Source organism: Cebus imitator, unplaced genomic scaffold, assembly GCF_001604975.1.
Source record: "Cebus imitator isolate Cc_AM_T3 unplaced genomic scaffold, Cebus_imitator-1.0 Scaffold195, whole genome shotgun sequence".
NCBI classification, from domain to species: Eukaryota; Metazoa; Chordata; class Mammalia; order Primates; family Cebidae; genus Cebus; species Cebus imitator.
Window position 1 is genome coordinate 2,742,065 of NW_016107510.1, and position 23,571 is coordinate 2,765,635.

The following is a 23,571-nucleotide window of genomic DNA, read 5'->3' on the forward strand; positions in this document are numbered from 1 at the left end:
GCCTTCCTTTCTAGTGCATACAGTTGTTTCAGGACCCCCATGAATACCAAAATCTGAGGATGCTCAAGTTCCTGGCATAAAATGGTATAGTATTTGCATATAGCCTATGCACTTTCCCTGATATACTTTAAATCATTGCTTAATTATTTATAATATATAATACAATGTAAATGCTATGTAAACAATTATTGTACCATATTGTTTTTAATTTGCATTATTTATATTTTTATTGTTGCATTGTTATTTTTTATTGCTCTTCCCCGCCGATATTTTTGATCTGTGGTTGGCTGAATCCATGGATGTGGAAACCATAGACAGGGAGAGCTGACTGGATGTCCATAGCCCCTGCTTCCCCTTCTGGAACAGTGGATGAACTGTTTCTGAACCTCATTTCAACCCCCCTACATGAGTGTTGGATCTCTTTCCCTCTCCTCTGTTCAATGACTTTGTTCCTGCAATTGTTCCTCTTCTATCATTTCCCATGACTTTTCCTCTGTCTACTAAGTTATGCCATCAGCCTATAAACATTACATATTATCTTCCATCGTAAAGGTCCTTCAGTGCTGTCATGGCTAGTTTCTTGATTTCTTTTGTAAGAAAACTCCTTGAAAGAGCTGTTTACATTTGTTTTTCTTTTTCTGACCTCTGTCCCCTTTTTCTGTCTGAATCAGAGCCTCACTCTGTCAACTAGGCTGGAGCGCAGTGGCATAATCATAGCTCACTGCAGCCTCGAACTCCCAAGCAATCCTCACACCTCAGCCCCTGAAGTAGTTGGAACTACAGGCATTTACCATCACACCTGGCTAAGAGTTTTTATTTTTATGTTTAGAGATGGAGGTGGTCTCATGATGTTGCCCAGGCTGGTCTTGAACTGCTGGCCTCAAGCAAAACTCCCACCTCAGCCTCCTGAGTTGATGGAATTATAGATGTGAGCCACCACACCTAGCCTCATGATCACTCTTTTGAACCCATTATTGCAATACCACCTGTCAAAGTTTATCTTTCCAAACTTTCAAGTACTCTGGCTTTCTTCACTAAACATCTCAGAAGCATTATCCTTCTAGGCTTCTAGACTCCATTTGGTGTCTTGGTCAGCTTGGGCTGCCAAAACAAACACCAACAACTGGATGTCTTACACAGCAGAAATGTATTTTCTCACAGTTGTGAAGGCTGAGAACGCCAAGATGAAAGTGCTGGCCGGTTCTTTTTCTGGTAAGGACTTTCTTCCTGGTGTAGAGATGACTGCGTTTTTACTGTGTCCTCTCTTGGGCTTTCCTCAGTGCATGTATGTGGAGCGAGAGAGCTCTCTCTTTTCCTTCTCTTCTAAAGCCACCTTCTAAAGTGCTATTGAAGTAGGACCCTCACCATTGTGATCTCACTTAACCCTAATTACCTCCTAAAAGCGCTATCTCTAAATGCAGTCACATTGGGGATGAAGGCTTCAACATATGAATTTGTTGTGGGAGACTCAACTCGGTTCATAGGACACCATGCTTGCTTTATTCTTTCTCAGTACTGGGGTTTCTGCTCACATATCACCTCCTCAAAGAGAGTTTCCCTGACCACACTATTTACAGTATCTTTCTTTCTGTGATGTCGCTCTTGTTTTCTGATTTTTAGTAGCGCATTGGGTTTAAACACTTGGATTTTTGGAGCAGACTGCTTTGGTTTAAATCCAAACTCCATCATTTACAAACTTTGTGATCCTGACCAAGACAGTTAGCTACCAGTGCCTTGGTGTCCTCATCTGTAAAATGGGGATCATGAAAATACACTCATCTGTTAAAGAAGTTAAAATATGTGAAAAGCTAAGAATTTTGTCTTGTACAATTTAAGTTATCAATAAGTGTTAGCTATTACTTCTTGACTCATATTTGTCTATTTTCCTCATTAGAAAAAAATAAAAACTCCAAGAAGATAAGAACTTTCTGCCTTGCTGAAATACACGGTATCCCCAGTGCCTAGACCACTGCCTGATATTCCATATATGTATGTTGAAAGAACAAAGGTATAAATGAGTGGTTTCTTGGAGGGTTTTAAAAAGTGTGGTTTACAGTGTCAAATGCTTCAGACAGCTTGGCAGATAAGGATGTAAGCTGTTGGTCAATCAAAAGGTCGTTGGTGATTTGAGCAGTAGTAATAGCCATAATTTATTGAGCCACCTTGCTAAGTGTGCTAATCTACACAATGGCCCTACAAGGAAGCCATTATTATCACCATTTTATAAGTGGGGAGTATTTCTGCAGCTCTATGGGACAGAAGTAAGACTGAAAAGGATTGAGAGATGAATGGGAATTAAAGATGTACAGTCACCTCTATTATAACAGGCAACTTGTTTAACATATTAACCTATAGGAGAAGAAAGAAATTCAACTGGTCAGAGACATAATCTGTCAACCAATGTTATCAAAGAAACCAGGTATGATTGAGTCAAGGGGAGTGGAGTGAGAAAAATATAAAATAAATGCACCTTCTCAACTTTATACATATTTTTTCTCCTGGATCATTTTAAATGCTAACTTGATAATGATTTTCATTTAATTTATTCTTCAGATACTCAGCATGAAAATACAGAGATGATACATTTTTAAAAAGTCACCATCTTCGTAAGAATCTTACTGAATAAGAAATATCTTTTTACAAATTAAACTGTTGAAGAGATTTCAACTGGGTTTGGAATCCAAATCAACTAAATCTCTGGCAGAATATTTTCAGGAAAAAAAAAAAAAAAACCCTGGAACATTTGAGAATTACAGTTCTGTACCTCTGCAAAGATTTTTATGTTCTTCCATTGGTGGGTGAGGGGGGCAAGAGGAAATTTTCTGGGTAGGCTTACAAAAACAAGCTTTTTGAGAGCTTCTGATGATTCTGAGCTACGTTTCTAGACTGGGATTTGAGTGTTTACACTGCTGTTTCTTGGATAATTAAAAAGGTAGGTGCCTGTTTCAGAGAATCTTCTCTCTTCTACCTTGCTTTATTTGGGTGGTGTGACCTAGATTCTTCTGTATATTCATCCTGCCTGTCACTTTTTGGAATTGAGTAAGGCAGCAGCAGCAACATAAAGATGTAATAGTCACTTTGGATACAGAGTATTTAAAAGTTTTGTCTTTTATTTTAAATGGGAGGCTCAAATGTCATTGTTTATTTTCAGGGCAGTGAAGGACCATGAGCAATTCTCCAATGGTGAAGATTGATCCCAGTCATGTAAAAATAAGTAAGTATTCATCAATGTGTACATTTCTTTATCTGTGTTAGTTTTCTCGAGCTATGTCCCTCCTCAGCCCAGTCTCACTGCTTCTGTTTTTTATTAGCTCTTTATAATTCTTTTTTCTTACGCCTTAGTCTTAACTCCTTGCTTGTCGATAAAGATGCCTGGTAGGGATTGTCAGGGGCCAATGAGTGGTTAGAAAACGCTGTTTGCCAAAATAAAAATGATAATTTCATTATGCATATCTCACTTGGAGTACTGAAAATTAAAACTGAAAAATAAAGCTAATCCCCAGTCTTTTTTTTTTTTTTTTAATTTAAAGCTTCCATATTGCTGGGGGGACCTTTTCTGTTCTGTCCTGTGCTAACCTCACCATATGAATTTTAAGTTCTCCCCTACCCCTGTGGCTATGTTAGGTTGACAGTTAAGCCGGGACTCTGCCCTGAAGCACTGCACTGTTCTCAGCTCCAGGCAGCAAAGGGTTAACACAGTCTCCAGCGCCTACCGAGTTGTAAAAGGAACTGCTGAAGCTGATCAATGACCACTGTTAAGACCTGGAAACCAATTATAAACCTGAAATTTGTGATGAACAAAGCCCTGAAACACTGGGATGAAAACTACTGAATTAGTCCAGTTCATTAAAATCATTAATAGTCATGAAATGAAAACCACCAGAGTCCAAAAAGGCTTAATGCTCTATCCATATTAATTAGATGGGAGCAAATCTGAACTGAAAAGCAGCACATGCTTTGTAGAATTAGCAATTGGTCTCTACAGACTACACCGATCTCTATTAAAATTCAGTTTAATTAAAATTGATCACGTTAAGAAGCTGATGTGGTTAATTAACTGAATTCCTGGACTTCTTTTCATACGTTTCACAGACGCCTTGTACACTGCGTTTGTGGGTGACACTTCATGTTGCACAGAGCAAATCTGATTGCAAAGGTTAACTCTCTGTGTTCCTGGAGAGGATACAGACCACGGAGGAGGGGTGTGTGGGGGAGAGTCAGAGGAAACCCGGCTTTATGGAGAGTCAAACCCCAGGCTAAATTCAAGGAAACTCCTTTATAAAATTTGTCCCATTCATGGTGGATAAATGAATGTGTATCAGTGACAAAGAGGTTTTCTCTCCCAGGCTGCCACCTCTGGAGGAGCTGAGAAATATTGCCAAAAAATAAGAGTTACTCTAATATTAAAAGGAGGACAGTCGGGAGTTGGGTAAGTGTGGCTAATTCTGTACCAGGATTGCTGAAGGCATCTTAGTTTTACTGCCTACACATCTCCTTGTTCTGTGTGGCTCAGAAGTCATTTTGTGTTTTTTTCCGTCTGCAGAAAGGGATAATTACATTTCTAGATTTCACCAAGGCCTAAAATGACAGCAATAGCCCCTCTGCCTTGCGGCTGCTCTGCTGCTCCCAGCCAAGTCTACTCCCCTTCTTAAGTCCACCAAGCACATTGCCGCTAATGCAGCCTGCCCAAGACTGCAGCTTATGGTGTCACCGACCTGCTCGGAACTCTGTAATGATTGTGCACTGCGTACAGCACAAATTCTAAACTCCACAGATTTAACTCCAGAGCCCTTCATTATCTGACCCAACATACTCTTACCTTCCTTTGCCTTTTAGCTCCCTATGGCATGTACTTCTTTGTTTCAGCCACATTGGCCAGTTTACAAACTTTGAGTTTCTTATTTGCTTTCCAGCTTGCACTCCTTTTTCCTCTTAGAAACTTATTTCAACCCAGCCCATCCTTAAGAATTCCACTAGAATCCGATTGCCATAAAGTTCTTCTGTCATCAACTGACCACGAAAGATCTTTCCTTCCCCTGCCTTCTGGTAGTTGGTATGATCTCAACTGTCAATTGGCTCTTGTTCCCCAGAGTCCGAAATAATTACTCACATGTACATATCAGCCCCTAAAGATTTTAAGTTCTTGTCAAGCAGAGGCCATATCTTATATTTCACCGAATCTGAACATGTCTCTGACACAATGTGTGCTTCATAAATGTTGTTTACAATGAGGATAATAACTTATCCTTTGATAGTTTCTGGCAATTTTCCTCAGCAAGAAAGTTTATTTGTTTCTAAGACAAAGTTTGAGCTTTGTCTTAGGATGAACTGGCAAAGGAATTTGAATGCGATATGCTAATAGCAATAATAATGATAGATGATATTTATTAAACTCATGTGTCAAACACTGTGCATAAGATCTATGTTTTACAAGGAAATCACCTTTTCCCTCTCTTTGTTGCCAGAGTTGCAAGTGCCTCTCTCAGCGTTTTCTTCATCTTTTGAATCTAGGATTGTGTCTTCCATTTCGTTTCTAATTCTTGTATATTTTTGTTGCTTTTTTTCTAACATAATTTGACTTTCTGATTTTTATGGTTGTTGTTGTTTCTGTTGTTTTTCAGGTATTTTCAAAGAACAAGTTTTGAATATACACATTCTTTGTTTTCATCTTCTATGACTCAAATTTAGCTTTTATTTTAAAATTCTCATTTGCTATTTCTTGGCAGATTTCATTGTTTGTTTTTTTCTAATGCCTTAATAGGTTAAAACCTTCTTAATAAGTACTTAATTCCATTTTCCCTGTTTTGGTCTTTCTTCTTTAATGATAAAGGCATTAAGAACATATGAATGAGGCTTTTATTGTGATGTTTAGATTTTTGATTATTTTTATTTTCCCTTCTTTCTATGAATCATTTATAATTTCAGATTTGATTTCTTTTTTGATCTAAGGTCTTTTATAAATTATTATTAGGGACTATTTTTAAAATGACTTGTTTCTAATTTCATTATGTTTTGATTAGAGAGTATATCTTACATGTTTTCTTTGGTCAAGTATGTAATTAATTCTTATAAATATTCCACAGACATGTATACAATGTATTTTTTTCTATTTGAAATTTATAGAATTACATTTTTCAATTATTTTATGTATATTCTTACTTTTTGGTCTAATTCAACTGTCCAATTCTGAAATAGTCATATTAAAGGGTACCACTATATTGTATTTTAATTAAACTCTACTTATATTTCTATGTATTTTTGCTTTCTGTTCAGCTGCTATGTATTTTGATACACAAAGGTATAAAACAATTATATCTTATTCTTGTTAAAATTTTTAAACCCAAATTCATTATCTGATTTTCATATTATCACTCTTTTTTTCTTATTGTTTGACTGTCTGTTATCTCTTTGCTCATTCATTCACTCATAAATTTCATTTCATTTTTTGGGAAATTTTTCTTCAAAATATATTTGTATGTAGGCTCTTTTAAAGAAAATGTATGCTACTTCTTGTTATGAAAGATTTTTTTGAAAATATATGCTCTACCTTGTTATAAAACATATTTGAGACAATTTACAAACTCTATAAACTCTCAAAAAATAAAAAAAGATAATTTTAGCACTAGCTGAAAATTAGTGTTAGTGGAAATATAAAAAAAAATTCAGCCAGGCACAGTGGCTCACAGCTGTAATCCCAGCACTTTGGGAGGCCAAGATGAGCAGATCGCCTGAGATCAGGAGTTGAAGACTAGCCTGACCAACATAGGGAAACCTTGTCTTTACCAAAAATAGAAAAAGTAGCTGGGTGTGGTGGGCGACACCTTTAGTCCCAGCTACTCAGGAGGCTTAGGCAGGAGAGCCGCTTGAAGTCAGGAGGTAGACGTTGCATTGAGCCAAGATTGTGCCACTGCACTCCAACCTGGGTGGCAGAGCAAGAATCCTCCTTAAAAAAAAAAAGAAAAAAGAAAGTTCCAAGCCAAAATATTTGCTCAACTCTAAAATCTAAATTTTATGGCACACATTTTGTATTAATTTTTTATTAATTAATATTGTCTTTTTTTGAATTTTATTGTCCTTTGTATTTCAAAAGTCGTTGCAAAACTAAAAACAAGATTGATTAATTAATGACTGGCTATATCCATATGTCTCTCTTTTGTTCTTTATTGCTGCTGATTTATCAAACAAACTATTCCAATCCCTGTATTCTCACCACATCAATTAATTTAGAAGGACAATTAACTGTATTTACCATTTCATTAGTGGTTAATTTCCCTTTCCTAAAATTCCTGATCAAACTCATATTTTTATATTATATAAAAACAAAATACAACTCTTCTCTTCCCAATCTCCCTCAAGATTTATTGTCTCACTGGTTTGTCTGTTATTACTTATTCTTCCCCCCATCTCTACCACTTTGGCAACTCAGGTTTAGCTGAGATGGTTTAAAACTTTTGGTTTCAATACATCATTAGATCTTCGTTTGAAATATGGATCTTTGTTTTAAGAATATGTATATAGTTCACATATTACGTGCTCTCAGGCAATTTTTCTAGCTACATATTTTTCATGTTTTATTGTTTCTTCTCCTCTTCTACTTCTCCTATCTTAAGATCTCTGTTCTGACTCATTTATTTTTTTTATATATATAAAAGCTCTTTCCTCAAAAAGGGATATGGGAACTTAAATCTTTGAACTCTTTCTTATATACAAACATATTTCCAACCTCCTGGTGGTTGAGTTATTTTCAGTCCTTCCCTATCAATCATCTGTAGATGTTATTCTATAGCCAGAATAGTTGTTTTCTTTTGTAAACCATTGTCATTTCCTTTCGAATAATACTTAAAATTAAATAAGGCCTTTTACTCTCCAGACTCAAGAGTATTTTTTAGCATAGAGAATTTAAATGTTGCCACCAATATTTTCTCCTTCTAGATCTTATACTACTCACGTTTAATTATCTTCCAAGTCTTCTACCTTGTCCTTCATTATTCCCGTCTTTTTGTATTTTTTGCAATGTTTTGAAATACATATTCCATTTGATATTCTTGGATACTAATTAATTCTCTCATTCAATTTACAAACTAAACTTTTGTTTCAAAAATAGAATCTCCTAGGCATTTGCATTACTTTTGTTGTATTGTTTTAGTAGTTACCTGTCTCTTTTAACAGCTATATTTAATTAAGAACCACCTTTTGCAGATGTTCTGAGTGTTCTTTCTCTAGCTGCTAGGATCCCTTACACGTATTATAGTTTCCCATTGCCTACTCTACAGGGTCTGGCTGAGTTCTTGGGATACTCACTCAAGAGTGGTGTATCCCAGATTTATCTCTGTCTGTGTGGTGAGTTCAGTACCAGCTGACAGGTAGTAGAAAGTACCTGATTGAGGCTCTCAAGAAAGGGAGAAAAGGAAATCCCCTTGAAATAGTTTTCTTGGAACCACTCTTCTTCCTAGAATGCCACAGATTTCCAAACCTATATTCTCTCAAAGATCATGGTAAACTGATTTTTGCTCCAAAATTCTCCACAACTCCAGGCTGTGTCCAAAGCCAGAAGAGTAAGTCTGACCTCAACTTTCTATGTCTGGATCTACAGAGCCCAGAGTTATATTTGTACCGTACAAGGCCCTGTCTGCCTACCAGACAGACTCAGGAGAGGAAGATTGCTGTTAGGAACTGAGATTAGAGAACAGCAGAGACACATTCAGGGTGCCATATTCCCAGCATTTCCCTGAATACTTTTTAAATGTTTTAAAATGTGAAATATAACACTCGTACAGAAATGTGCATAAATCATAAATATCGGTATAATAAATGATTATAAAATGAATCTTGTGTAACTACTACCAAAGCCAAGACATAGAATATTGGCAGCTAGCCAGAAAACACCTGTGTCTTCCTCATTTAACACAATACCTTCTTTGCCCTTCTAAAGGTAAATCACTATTCTGTCTTTTATAGTAATTAGTTTTCTTGCTTCTCTGAAAAGGTCTTACACTTATGCATGTATGCTCAAATAAATGTAGTTTAGTTTTTACTTTCAAACTTTATATATATGGCATTATGTAGTACGTATTCTTTTATGTTTGGCTCCTTTTTGAACTTCACATATATGGTATCATACAGTATGTATTCTTTTATGTTTGCTTATAATATTTACTCTTTGGTCTATAGCTCATTCCTTTTTATTTGCTATAGAGTATTCCATTGAATGGCTTTGCCACATAGCTTGGTGTATTCTCCCATCAATGAACATTTGGGTTGTTTCTAATTCAATGCCATTTCAAAATATTGCTTCTGTAAACATATACAATACATGCACTGATTCACAAGTATACAAGTTTCTCTAGACCATACAAATAGAAGTAGAATTGATGTGTTGACAATAAGGCTGCATATTTTTATGTTATTAGAAAATGCCAAGCTATTTCTAAAGATGTTGTATCAATTTATAACAACCAGTGATTTATTAGAGTTTATTAGCAGTTTATTAGTGTTCTCATTGTTTCATGTCCTTTACCAATCTGTTGAATATGTAACGTTATCTCACTTTGGTTTTAAGTTGCATTTCTCATTTAGAAGTCAAGCATCATTTTTTATGTAAGAAAAAAACAAACACAAAAGAGTCATTTACAAGCTGAGAGTGAAAGTAACATAGCTGCACTCAATGCTTGATAGAGTGGTAATTCTCATGGCAATCTTGAGTTAGGTACTCTATTATCACCCCCATTTTATAGACGAGGAAGTTTGAGTTTTGATGAAGACATACAGCTAGTCAATAGCAAAGCTAAGATTTGAACCAGACTTGAACTTCTCAGCACTGAGTCCCCTATGCTTTAAGAAGCTAACTATAACAGCCATGTAGATAACAGTCTAGAGATAGGAGTTACTAATGGTAACAAGAGCAGGCAGGAGCCTGTAGTACAGTATTTGATGAAAATGTTCAGAGGGTGAGTGAGTCACACAGGTGTAGCTTTAAAGCTTGTTAGCTAAGCCCTTAGGGGTAAAAAAGCAAAATGTCACATGAATTTAGATTTCATCTTAATTATGCCATAAAGATTTCAGTACTCATGGCATCCAAATGAGAATTATTTTTAATTTTAAGACTCAAAGCTCTTTAAAAAAAAAAAAACTTAAATTTTTTCCTAGCATAAAAGGGATATATTTTATCTCTGATATAAGGGATAAAAATCACCCTTAATCTCACTACCCAGAGATAACCACTATTAATATTTCATTTTATCCCTCTAGCAGTTTTGAGCCTGTAGAAATGTATTACATTTAAACAAAGTTGAGATCAGACTGTATATGTTGTTTTATAACCTATTTGCCCTAAACAAAAGATTGAGAACAACTTTCTTGTCATTAAAATTTCTTTTGCACATGATTTTTAGCAGTAGTTCACTTTAAAGTTGTGTAATAATTACTTCTTAAGTATTTTAGATACTACATGATAAGCATATTTACAGATAAATCTTTGCCACCGTTCTGATTATTATTTCCTGTATAACATTTATAAAAGTGTGTGACTGTGGATCATAGTCCATAAACTCAGGTTTGCAAAATATATCACACCTGTGTCATTTCCTTAGATCAATTCTAATTTGATCCCAACTTCCCTTATCTCTTACTGGTGGGATATCAGGTTTTTCCTTAAGATTTTTAAAGAATCTGAGAAGCTTATATGATACCAGGAATGTAGAGGAGAGATGCAATCTTTCTAAGCATCTATAGTCAGTACAGACAACAGCAGTGTTCAAACCCCTGTTGTCTCTCAAAGGCATGCATTTCTTGGCTTCCATACCACTTGTGGCACAGGAAGACTTTCCAAGCCTGAGAAACTCAGTGCCCATCATCCAATCTCTCCAGGGCCACAGCACACAACTGATCCTCTCTGAGTTGCTGCCACCACCCTGATTGCTGCCAAAACCAGGACATGGGTCAGTGACTTCTGCCTCCCTTCCCGGTCTGGGAGAGAAAAGTCCTGTCTCTACCTTTGCATGTTCTCCAGGAGCCCTTTTCTCTCCATTTCTCTCTGGGATGATTTTTGGCTTTTATATGAGATAGGACTCATTCTTGACTTTAAGCAGCTTTAGCTTTCCAATGTGTAACAAATTTTCTTGGGACAAAGGAATCCTAAGGTTTTGCTACCTTCTTGAAAATGAGGAGGAAAAAATATGTAAGAATGCCACCGGTCAAATTGCCTGTGATCCTCTTCTTTATGTGTTTCTAATATGTCCTCTTGTGATGTCCAAAACACTTGCCAAGGTGATTTCTGTCTAGTGGAACAGATAGAAGGTAAAAAGGTGGAAGATGCCATATAAAAGGCATGGATGGAGTCTAATGAAATTAAAAGAACCCAGGGCATCAGCTCACAGAAGAAAAATATAAAGCTTGAGAATGGGTAAATATTAGACATTTCAAGAAGAGAACAGAGGGATGAACAAAGGCACAAAAATGAGAAATGGGAAGTGTGTTTAAAGCCTTACTATTCATAGTGTGGCCATGGACCAGCAGCACCAGCATGACCCAGCAGCTTGATAGAAATGCAGACTCTCAAGACTTGCTCCAGACTGACTGAATCAGAATCTTCATTGTAACAGAACTGCAGTGATTTATAAGCAATTATGTTTGTGCAGCTAAGCTTTACAGTAGTGGTTTTCAAAGTGTGATTCCCATATCAACAGTGTCACCTTCCCCCGTGAACCTGAAGACTTCTTGAACCCAGGAGTTTGAGAACGGCCTGGGCAACATAGCAAGACCCCATGTCTACACAACAAATTTAAAAAATAGCCAGGCATGGTGGCATGTACATGTAGTCCCACCTACTCTGGAGGCTGAGGCAGGAGGATCTCTTGAGCCCAGGAGTCGGAGGCTGCAGTGAGGTGTGATCATGGCACTGCACTCCAGCATGGATAGCAGAGCTTGAGCCTGTGTTTCATTAAAAAGAAAAAGAAATGCAAATTCTTGAGCCCTATCTCAGACCTACTGAATGAATATCTCTGGAGGGAAGGCCCAGTAATGCTTTTTAACAAGTCTTACAAAGTGATTCTGACACATGTACAAAGTTGACAACCACCACTCCAGAGCAGGGTTGCAAAAGCCTTCATGGAAAAGGACCAGATACTAAATATTTTAAGTGAGCTTTGTGGGCAATGAGGTCTCTGTCATAACTTCTCAACTCTGCCAATGTAGCAAGAAAGTACCAATAGGCAATCTGTAAAAGAATGAGCATGGCTCTACTTCATTCAAACTTTATTTATAAAACACTAGAGGACTGGATTCGGTCCATGGGTCATATTTGCCAACCCTTTTGCTAGAACAGATTTTCAAACTTGCATGTGCATTAGAATCACTTGGGGAGTTTCATAAATCTTGATACCCAGACCGTATCCCACACCAATTAACCAGCATCTCTATGGTTGGCTGAGGGATCAATATTTTTTAAAACTCTCCAAGTGTTTTACACTCTCTCTGGAATGCACAGAAAGGGATGAGGCCAGATGCTACAGAACAGAATAGACGACCTGAGAAAGAGGGGTTGAGAGGGTCAAGGGAGATTCAGCAGGAAGGGCAGCTAGAAGCCTGAAGGTAGAGGCCTTTCAAATTGGGATATTCCCCAAGCACCATGGGATTTGAATATCCATACAGGTCAGGGCACACATTTTCATTTTTTTCTTAACCACATGTTACTGCATTTAAACCACAATATTAAAAATGAGAAACGTCTGAACAAGGAATAGGCCAAATGGCTTTTAATTCCCCAACAGCAAAACCCTGTTAATACCTTGCCCTGTGTCAGCAAAATAATTGTGGTTCAAGTGAATATAAAACACTTCCATTCAATCTTCTCCCTCCTCCCTAAGGCAAATGCTTTCTTATCATGGAGAAACAGTACTCCTCAAACTGTCAGACTGCATCAGGGGAGTTGAACAAGAATTATAAAGCCAGGCTAAATCAAAGCATCAGCTGGAAGGGCAAAATTCTCCTGTAGGTGCATTTTCCTTAGTCCCTTTCCTAACCAGAGACTTCACTAATGCTACTGTGGAAATGCTCTGAGAGACTTTTGCGAGAAGACGAATTAAAATGTTTTGGTTGCAAGTAGCAGAAGCAGTCACTGGCTAACTCAAGTGAAAACAAAACAGTTAACTGAAAAGATCTGTGGTGGCCCAGAGAATAGAATGACAGGCTAAAGAATTGGTCTTGGGGAGGACAGAATCATAGAGAATCTGAGCCTCTGTGATAGGAGCTGTGCAAGGTCTCTTCATGGGGCTGCCTTCTCTGTGGGAACTTTGCCTGCTTTCTGCTCTAGAGTCCCACCATCCCAGGTGCCACATCCAAGGAGAGAACATCTGATTGGCCAAGCATGGGCCCCAAGACCTTAATGAACAGTCCCACTTTGATTGATGGTTCCCCAAAGTCTACCTCGAATTTTATTGCCACAAGAAGGAAGAATAGATGCAAGGAAGGCAAAAGTAGCAGAGGCCCATTACAGCGAATAATAATCAATGTTTTTAAAACAATGCATCTAGAGATTCAAACAGGATTTGTCTCATATTGATCATGGGACTGGGCACACAATCTCTTACAATCCTCAATGGAGAACGCTTATCGAGTCATAGGTACTGGGGCAGGAAAAACTTAAAAATACAACCCCCTCTTTTACAGGGGAGAAAACGGAGGATGACTGAACAACTTTCCCAAGCCTCTTCCTATTCATATTTAATGTTTTAGTATATGTGCTGCCGAAGCGAGCACTCATATTTAATATTATTCATGAAAAATGTACAATCAGATAAAGGTCCAAGCTGGACCCTTCATCTAGAGTATTCTGTCTATGGTTATGAAAGTGAGTGTTTTTTAATTTCCCTGAAGACCCTGTGCGTGAGTCATGGTTGCTCTTTTAAAGATGAAAAATAACAGCATCTCACATTTGTCCAAGGGTTCTTATTTAAAAAGCACCAGTGGCCCGGTGTGGTGGCTCACACCTGTAATCCCAGCACTTTGGGAGACCAAGGCAGGCGGATCACCTTAGGCCAGGAGTTTGAAACCAGCTAACATATAGTGAAACCCCATCTTTCCTAAAAAAAAAAAAAAAAAATACAAAAATCAGCTAGGCGTAGTGGCACGTGACTGCAGTCCCAGCTACTTGGGAAGCTGAGGCAGGAGGAGAATTGCTTAAATCTGGGAAGTGGAGGTTGTCCCGACTTGAGATCGCACCACTGCACTACTGCACTCCAGCCTGGGAGAGAGAGACTCTATCTCTCAAAAACTAAAAATAAAATAAAAATAAAAATCACCACTTCCTAGGCCCCATATTCCAGAGATTCTGATTCAGTAGGTCTGGGTAAAGACCCAGGAGGCTGCTTTTTCACACCAGTACCTACATACCGTTTGTCTGTACAATGCATTTTAAACAACAGTGTGGTTCCACACACAAGTGTTTGCAGAGACCAGAGAGGTCATGTGGATAAAGCCAGGAGAGGATAAGACAATGAAAAGAGGCCAGGATGGTGAGTTGGGAAGTACATGTCCTGCCTAATGGTACTTGGACTCCATCTGTTTTCAAGCACCCTGCAGTCTAAAGAAAACCTTATTGGAGGGCATTTTGCTGTCATAGATTCTATAGGTTGTGAGTGCTGTTAGTGCTGTTAGTGCTTTCACATCAATTTTATCACTCAATGAACTTCTAAGATGGGAAAAAAATAATCACTACGAACATGCTTTCGTGAATAAAAAGTAAGGAGGGAGGTTTAGAGGAGCTCCCCAAAGGCTTCATGGCACCTGCCAAATTTGAACACAAATCTAATTTCTAAACCTAGGTACTTTGCAATACACCCAAGTAATGCACCCCTCTTTATTTTTTTTAACTCCTCTCTGTCATGTGGTCTGCATAAACAACATTCCTTTTAAATGTGATTATGTCTGTTCAATCATAAATAGGGCAGAAAAAAACAAAGCCTAGCTGTAATTTTTTAAATATGTGAAAAGCGTGCAAAACCAGCAGAATCTTCAGAATTTCAAATTGTGATACAAAGCCTGGCATGTCATTATGCAAAATTACCAAAAGCCTCTTGAAGATTGACCCAGTTTGCATAGTTTTCTCCATTTTATCCAATAAAGTTATAATATATTATTCTCATATTACAGTTGGATGATTTAGAAACACAAAATATGTTTGGCACAGATTCACAGTTCCTTAGTAAAACAAAAGACAAAGTCCCCGCAATCGTTAGAAAGTTAATTATTTATCTTGGCCAAAGACTCTGACTGTTGCCATGACACAGATTAAAACAGCACTTTTCAAATAAGGTGGTTATTTCATGTCAAGCTTTGAAAGTGCTAGGCTGAGTCCCTCTTTCAGTAATTGGAAATTCTGGACCTATCTTACTCAACACTTCAAACCCTTGTAGTATTTCTATATGATGTTAGAGTTTGAGAACAGAATTAGGACTAGGTTAGAGGTTAACTGTGTAACATCAGTCTTTCACAAAACAAAGCTTGGTTCAGGGAACATTCCTTGACCTACCTTAACCTAAAATCTGTGTGATAATGAACCAAGTTATAACAAGGTTTTACAGTACATGGAAGACCTTTTGTGGACGTTAGAACTGCTCAAAGGAGGAGAGAGAAATACAGATCCTTCTGGTTATAAGGAAACATACTTGTGGTTTTAATTGGGTAAAAATGAGATTACATACTTACAAAATAACATTAAAATAAGGAAAATTTTATAAGAAAGGAGACAGAAACTAAGTTATTGTCTACAATATGTAAAGAGTGCTTAAAAATCAATAAAAATTAAAAACCAACCAACTACAAAGATGGTAAAAGGATATTGACAATTTATGAAAGAAGAAATAAAATGCCCAATAAATGCATGAGACACATTAAAAAAATCTTACTTTTACTAAGGATGAAACAAATGTACATTAAAACAGAAATAAGACAAAAATTGTCATCTACCAATTTGATAAATATTTAAAAAATAATACTTAAAAGTGGAAAGTGTGCCGTGAAAGAAGGATTCTGAAATAATGCATGAGGAAGTGAAATTTCATACAATAATTCTGGAAAGCAATTTGGTATATTTTATCAAAATGGTAAATGTTTCCTTACCTGTATGAACATATTGAAAGTAAAATGTTAGAATTGCAGTCCAATATTGGTTTCTAATAATGTATATTTATATACTTTTATTGTAATATTTTTATAATAGAAAATTGGATGATCCTCAAATGTTCAATAAGAGGATTGGTTAAACAGTCCAGAGCTATTTAGAGATAGGGAAAAGCCAAAATGTGTTTTCTCCTCTTTCACACCAACCAAGCATTGCTGATACCAGGTGTGTATATGTGGGGGGAATCTCTCCACACATCAACCAGTTTTCCAGCAGACACCATCTGGGTGTCCTCTAATTCAAGTCAATTCTGTCACTATCTACCTGGAGTTAGCATCAGATACCACAAGCTGAGGGCTTGATTCTACCAGTCTGTCCCCCACTTTAGATGTCCATTGCAGCTGGTAGTTGTCACCTCTGCTTCTAACAGACTGGCTATGAATTCAAGGTTCTCACAAACCCCTTCTTGGGTTTGATTAATTTGCTACAGGACCTCACAGAACCAAGGGAAACACTTTCCTTATGTTGACCTATTTGTTATAAAGGATAGAACAGCCAGATGGATGAGAGGGACAGGAAAAAGCATGTGCGAAGGAGCATGAAGCTTCCAACCATCTCCAGAAAAACCACCCTCCAGTCACCTACATATATGCAGCTATCTGAAAACTCCTGATCTTAGTCCTTTGGGGTTTTGTGGAGGCTTCATTACTAGGCATAATTGATTATGTTATTGGCCATAGGTGATCATCGCAACCTTCAGCCCCTTTCTCCTCTTCAGAGGTTGGAGGTTGAGGTTAAGGCTGAAAATTCCGACTCTCTAATCATCTCTTGGTCTTCTCAGTAACAAGCCCCCATCCTGAAGCTATCTAGTGGACTCCAACCACCAGTCATCTTATTAGCATATAAAAGACACTCATCACCCCAGAGATTCCAACCATTTTAGGAGCTGCACATCAGGAAACAGGAACAAAGACCACATATATGTTTTACAGTATCACAAGGACATATCCATGTGATGAAATATCTTGCATTTATTTCAAACATCAGCTTGTAAAGAATATTTAGCTTTTGGAAAAATTTTAATGTGTGAAAAAGGAAAAATACAAAATGTAATCTGTAGAATAATCTTAATTTTGTTTAAAATATACATTCTGTGTTAGTTCACTTGGGCTTCCATAAGAGGATATTAGAGACTGGTGGATTAAACAATAGACATTTATTTTAAGTTCTGGAGATTAGAAGTCCAAGCTCAAGGTGCCAGCCACATTGGTCTTTGGTGAGGCCTCACTTCCTGGTTTGCAGATGGCTGCCTTCTTGCTATGTCCTCACATGACCTTTTCTCTGTGTAGGGCACACACTCCATGTTTCTTCCTCTTCTTATAAGGACATCAGTCCTATTGGATTAGGGTCCCGTCCTTATGACCTCATTTAGCTTCAACTACCTCCTTGTTAAATCAAGTTTAGCCTGAAGCTGGCTCCTTACATATTTTAAGTTCGGCATAAAGGTTTTCTTGTATGTCGTGAACTATATATAATAAGTGGAGGTGTAAACAAACCATAGCCTACACTTGTGCCAATCACTGAGTTTTGGCCAATCAAATGTAGCCAACTGATGTAATCATGTTGAAATAAAGGAAAAACTAAACTGTAACCTATCCAGCTGTTTCCATTTTCTGCACGTCACTTTCCTTTGTCTGTCCATAAATCTTCTCCCACCAGGTGGCTGCGCTGGAGTCTGTGAGTCTGCTGTGGCTCAGAAGGCTGCCTGATTTGTGAATCATTCATTGCTCAATTAAACTTCTTTAAATTTAATTTGGCTGAAGTTTTTTCCTTTATCATCCTTAAAGGCTCTACCTCCAAATATAGTCACATTGGCATTGGGACTTCAATTTGGGGGCACACAATTCAGTCCACAGCATGTTTCATATTCATCAAGGAAAGGTAGGAGGCCAGTCATGGCGGCTCACATCTCTAATCCTAGCACCTTGGGAGGTTGAGGTGGACAGATTGCTTGAGCTCAAGAGTTAGAGACTAGCGGGGGCAACGTGGTAAAACTGCATCTCTACGAAAAATTAGTTGGGTGTGGTGGCGTGTGCCTGTAGTCCCAACTACTGGAGAAGCTGAGATAGGAGGAGGCAGAGGTTGCAGTGAGCTGAGGTAGGAGGAGGCAGAGGTTGCAGTGAGCTGAGCCTGGAGGCAGAGGTTGCAGTGAGCCGAGATTGTGCCACCACACTCCAACTTAGAAAGAAAGAAAGGAAAATGAAAGAAAGAAAGAAAGAGAGGTGGAGAAAAGGAGGAAAGAAAGAGAGAGAGAGGGAGAAAAGGAGTAAAGAAAGAAAGAAAGAGTGAAAGAAAAAAGAAAGGCAACAGTGTCTTAATATTGATTACCCTGAACCTGAGTAATGGAAATATACATCTTTTAATTTTATGGTTTTTCTTGTCCTCTTCCCTCTTCCTTCCTTGTTTTTTGTTTTGTTTTCATAATCATTATGTTTTATAGCAGGGGGAGAAGGGTAAAGAAATGGGAAAAATGAGTCAACACTCAGTTTCATAGATGTGGGGAAAATCATGAAAATTAAAATCATAAAACTGGAATTTGAGTTACATTATTTTGGTTAAAAAGGGTATGTAATCTTACGCTTCAGTTTCCAGAAGTGCAACAAAGGGATGAAAAGAATATTCATCTCATGAAATCACTGTGAGAAATAAACTAGATGATATATATGAAAATTATTTTGCAACCTGAACACTAGTTTTAGTTTTTTTTTCTAAACTTCATTCATTTTAAAGACATTTGGAGACCATTTCCTCTGGGCATAAATGCCTTCTACCTGGGATGGGGATCTATATTTATATCTATAGTTATACCAATTTTGATACCATTTAGATCTGTATCTAAGTCTAAGCTTTGATTTCTGAGAGTTTGCAGCTCACTAGAGGTACAGAATAACAATCAGGACCATGTTAAGGAAAAGAGATAGGGCTGGGAGGTGGCAATACAAAATCAAGGAGAAGAGGAGAGGCAGAAAAGGGAAAATGTGAAATAAAAAGCCAGCCAACTAGTTATACAAAATATGAGCAGAACTTCAGGCATGTATTGTATAATGTTCACATGTTAATTTTATGTTCAATTATTAGCCTCTTTGCTTTTCCAGACCAAGTCTTCCCTTTCTGACAGGGCCATCAATTACAAAGACATGACTTGTTAACATCAGAGATAAGTACATGACTGGCTGACCAATCAGAAAACCTTATCCCCTGGGAGATGGTAATTGGTTCAGAGGTGATCAAGTGACACTAGCGGGGCTAGAGACTTTTTGCAGCACTTTTAAACAAGAGTTCACCTTAACCACTCCTTCTGAAATCATAAAAATTAAAAATATAGTGAATTAATGATTATGCAAACTAGGACACTTTTGAGAGTGAAAGAGGTTGCTATCCATACACATGTTGAAATGACAGATGTAAACTGGACCTATCTTGGACAAACTGTGATATGTGGTCACCCTAATTAAGGACTGTGCAAATCCAGAACTACTCAGAACTATCATGTAGAGAGTACATGCCTGCAAATGACACCAGGAGAAAGCAATGAGAGAGAGCCAGAGAAAGAGTGCTGGTGACTTGTTTGTACATGATGTCTGATGCTGCCCACTTACGGAATTTTCTATTTATAGGAGGCAACACATTTCACTTTTGCTTAAGAAGGATCTTGCAGAAAGTGAAGAAGAGCAGGAAGGGAGAAGGCATTTGAATGTAGACTGATGTTCTCCTTTGGCCTGAGGATTTAGGACACATTCACTGCCTGATCACTGTGGCCCAGAAGCCACAGCCACTGCTGAGAGATAGAGGCCCCATGTTCCCTGTACATATCTTCCCCAAACCCTTTCTGAGGCTCCTATGTTCACAGAAACAGGCCTGGTCCTCAAAAGGATAGCTTTCTACCATACAAAAGAAAGTTTTTTCGTTTTGAGCAAGACATCCCTTTTGATTTTCCTACCTTTGACACGTACTAGGCTAATTAACAAATTCTAGAGGGAGAGACACTTCCAAACATCTCTTAATGTTCTGGCTTCACAAAGGTTAGAAAAGCTGTTATGGAGAGGATGGAGCCTTTCTCCTCTTCCTGGGAAAGTCTGAAGAAGAAAGGGGTTACTGAGAAGTCTAGTGGATTCAGCAGCTAATACATATTGTGTTTAAATAGGCATCTTTTGTTAACCTGAGGTAGGGAGGGTGTGTTAGGCCATGCTTTCCTGCTATGGAGAAATATCTGAGACTGGGTAATTTATAAAGAAAAGAGGTTTGATTGGCTCACGGTTCTGCAGGCTGCACAGGAAGCATAATGACATCTGCTTCTGGGGAGGCCTCTGGAAGCTTCCAATGATGGTGGAAGGCGGAGAGGGAACTTGCACATCACATGGCAAAAGCAAGAGGAAGAGAGAGGTGGGGAGGTGCCACACACTTTTAAAAGACCAGATCTCATGAAAACGCACTCACTATTGTGAGGACAGCACCAAGAGGATGGTGCTAAACTATTCATGAGAAATCCTCCCCCATGATCCAGTCACCTCCCACCAGGCCCCACCTCCAACACTGGGGATTACATTTCTACATGAGATTTGGGTGGAAACACATCCAAACTATATCAGGTGGGTAGGTGGGTGAGGGGGTTGGCCATCTTTTCAGATCTAAAGAAAGTCAGCAAATCTCCCAAGAAAAAAACTCACATGACTGGCTGTTATATCTTGCAGCCCAGCTCAGGGAGTTCTTAAACTAATAAGGATCTATGAGCTCCCAGATTTATGGGCTTTGAAATAGACTTTGTAAGTACACAAAACCAAAGTTCTTTATTAGAGTTGACACATTTATTTTCTTCATTCATTCTTCCTTTTGTGATGTTTTATTTTCTTATTTCTCTTTATTTATATGGAATACTTATCTCTCTTTCACTTTCATCCCACTACAAACATCATCTATTCTTTCTCTTTAAGACTTTCTTTTTGGAAATAATTTCAGCTACATGAAAGGATTGAAAGACAAAGTACAAAGAATTATATACCCTCCGCTGAGCTTCCCTAGATGCTCCACTAACATTTTCCCACATTTGCTTTATGCTCTCTATCTCTTGCTATCAAACTTTCTCTCTCCATCTCTCTCAAATGCTGTCTCCTTCTCCATAAATATAAATTTATTTTCTGAGCTGTTTGGAAATAAGTTGTAGACAAGATACCCCTTAACCTCTAAATCGTTAATCATAAAAATAAAGATATTTTCTTTCACAACCACAGTAACATTCTTACAATTCAAAAATTAGCATTGAAACACTATTATCTAATTTGCAGAGAAAATGTACAGCAAATTTAATTTTTCTCAACCAGGATCTAATCCCAGATCACACCTTGTATTTAGTTTTCCTGTCTCTTTAGACTCCCATAATCTGGAATATTTCCTCCATTTTTCCTTGTCTTTAATGAGCTTGACATTTCTGAAGAGTACCAGCCAATTACTTTGTAGGATATTCCTCATTTAGGGTTTATCCTTCAGTATGGGCTTCCTCATGATCAGACTCCAGTAACACATTTTAGGCAGGAACAACCCGAAAGTGATGTGTGTCTTCAATGCATTATATCAGTAGTTTCGTAATGTCTATTTGCTGTTTCTGGTAAGTCAGCTCTGACATCTTCCTTAATGTTATGTCTGCCAGATTCTCCACTGTAAAGCTACCATTTTCCCTTTGTAATTTACAAGTGTCTTATGGGAGCATTGAGGGTATTTAAGTATCCTGTTTCTCGCCAAACTTTTACCCACATTGTAGCCAGTATATTCATTCTTCCTTGAATCAGTTATTACTACCATGTTGGTCAATTGATGATTTTTCTAATTCCATCATTCATTCTTAATTGATTAGTTGATATTCTATTATTAAAAAGAGCATCTGCTTCTTCTCCATTTATATATTAATTAAATTGTAGCAGGATTGATTCATGGATTCATATTCTATTCAATAGTGTTTAATAGGTTCTAATCTGTAATCATAATTTTGACATTCATATGGTCTCAATTTCTCTCCCTTTTCACATTTTTCATTTTCCTGCTTCCCTTGTCCCCTTGGTTTCCTATTCCCAGCCTCCCAGCCCCATCTCTTTTCCCTGTCCTGGTCCTAAGCCCATCCTTTTCCTTTATTCACTAGATGGTCCAAAATGCATGCAGTTTCTCTTCCAGCCAGTCTCCTCATTTCCTGGGACTGCATCTGCCACTGGAGCAAATCTGCTACTTTCTAAAGGTGATCTAATCGTAAAGATGCCAACTGCAGTTAAGTGTCTCAATATTTCCAAGGGTTTATAACTCGGCTATAAAAATTCACTTTAGGCTACAGCTTGATGTATAATTTCTCAGCCCAGGAGTGAATTTCTTTAACCATTCCCTTTAATTCAACACTACTTGATTCAATGTATCTTTCATGCTCTAATAATATATGTTCATGAGTTGTTACCATGTCAATACAAATCATGTCCCTTGCTAAAGTAATTACTGAGGGTAAATATGAAAAAAGTTAGAATTTCACTGATTCGGAGTTTGTGAAAAGAAAATAGTATTGATCTTTTATGTTACCCTCTCTTCTATTCCTCCTTCTACTGGTAAATCTTCCATCTATGAATCCAGAAAGTTTTCTTATACTCAAAATAAATATATTATGGCATTTGTAGGATCCTGGCTTCTTTGCAGGGGGTTGTGTCTAATTTTTGTTTCACGATCTGGGTTCAAATTAAGGTACATCATTTGACTAAAGGATTGACTGGATATTCTATATCTTGATAACCAGAATTTGTAGAACTGAAGTATTTAGAAATATTAGTTGTAGGAGGCTGGGCAACTAGCTGTGCAGCTATAGACAAATTGTAGGAAGGGAAACGTGACATGATAGAGAAAGGGTTGAATTTGAAAGCAGATTTGTATTCCAAGTCTGGCCCCCTCCAGCCACTGACAATATGAATCCAGTCACCTCAGTTTTTCTCTGACTCATTTTCCTCATCTGTAAAAATAAACAGTTTTGGGCCGGGCGCAGTGGCTCATGCCCGTAATCCCAGCACTTTGGGAGGCCGAGGCAGGTGGATCGCGTGGTCAAGAGATCGAGACCATCCTGGCCAACATGGTGAAACCCCGTCTCTACTAAAAATACAAAAAAAATAGCTGAGCGTGGTCGCGTGTGCCTGTAGTCCCAGCTACTGGGGAGGCTGAGGCAGGAGAATTGCTTGAACCCGGGAGGCTGAGGTTGCAGTGAGCCGAGGTTGCACCACTGTACTCCAGCCTGGCGCCTGGTGACGGAGTGAGACTCTGTCTCAAAATAATAATAAATAAAAAAATAAAAATAAATAAACAGTTCTGGGCATAATGACCCATAAAGTCCCTTCTAACTCTAATGCAGCTCTATAATCCTTCAGCTCCCCAAAACA

The 23,571-nt window shown here is 37.9% G+C and overlaps 1 long non-coding RNA gene across 2 annotated transcripts in view; it reads left to right on the top strand.

The window, feature by feature from the left end:
- The window catches only part of LOC108316970, a 63,352-nt gene extending 40,388 nt beyond the window's left edge, over positions 1-22,964 (top strand). Inside the window, exons 4-6 of one of the 2 annotated variants that reach the window (XR_005203203.1) lie at positions 3,152-3,214; positions 4,347-4,429; positions 22,252-22,964. This is a non-coding gene — a long non-coding RNA (uncharacterized LOC108316970). Of the gene's footprint in view, positions 1-3,151; positions 3,215-4,346; positions 4,430-19,794; positions 20,420-22,251 lie in introns of those variants that run through there. The other variant, XR_001830536.2, reaches the window with a different exon arrangement.
- Positions 22,965-23,571: the final 607 nt, after the last annotated feature.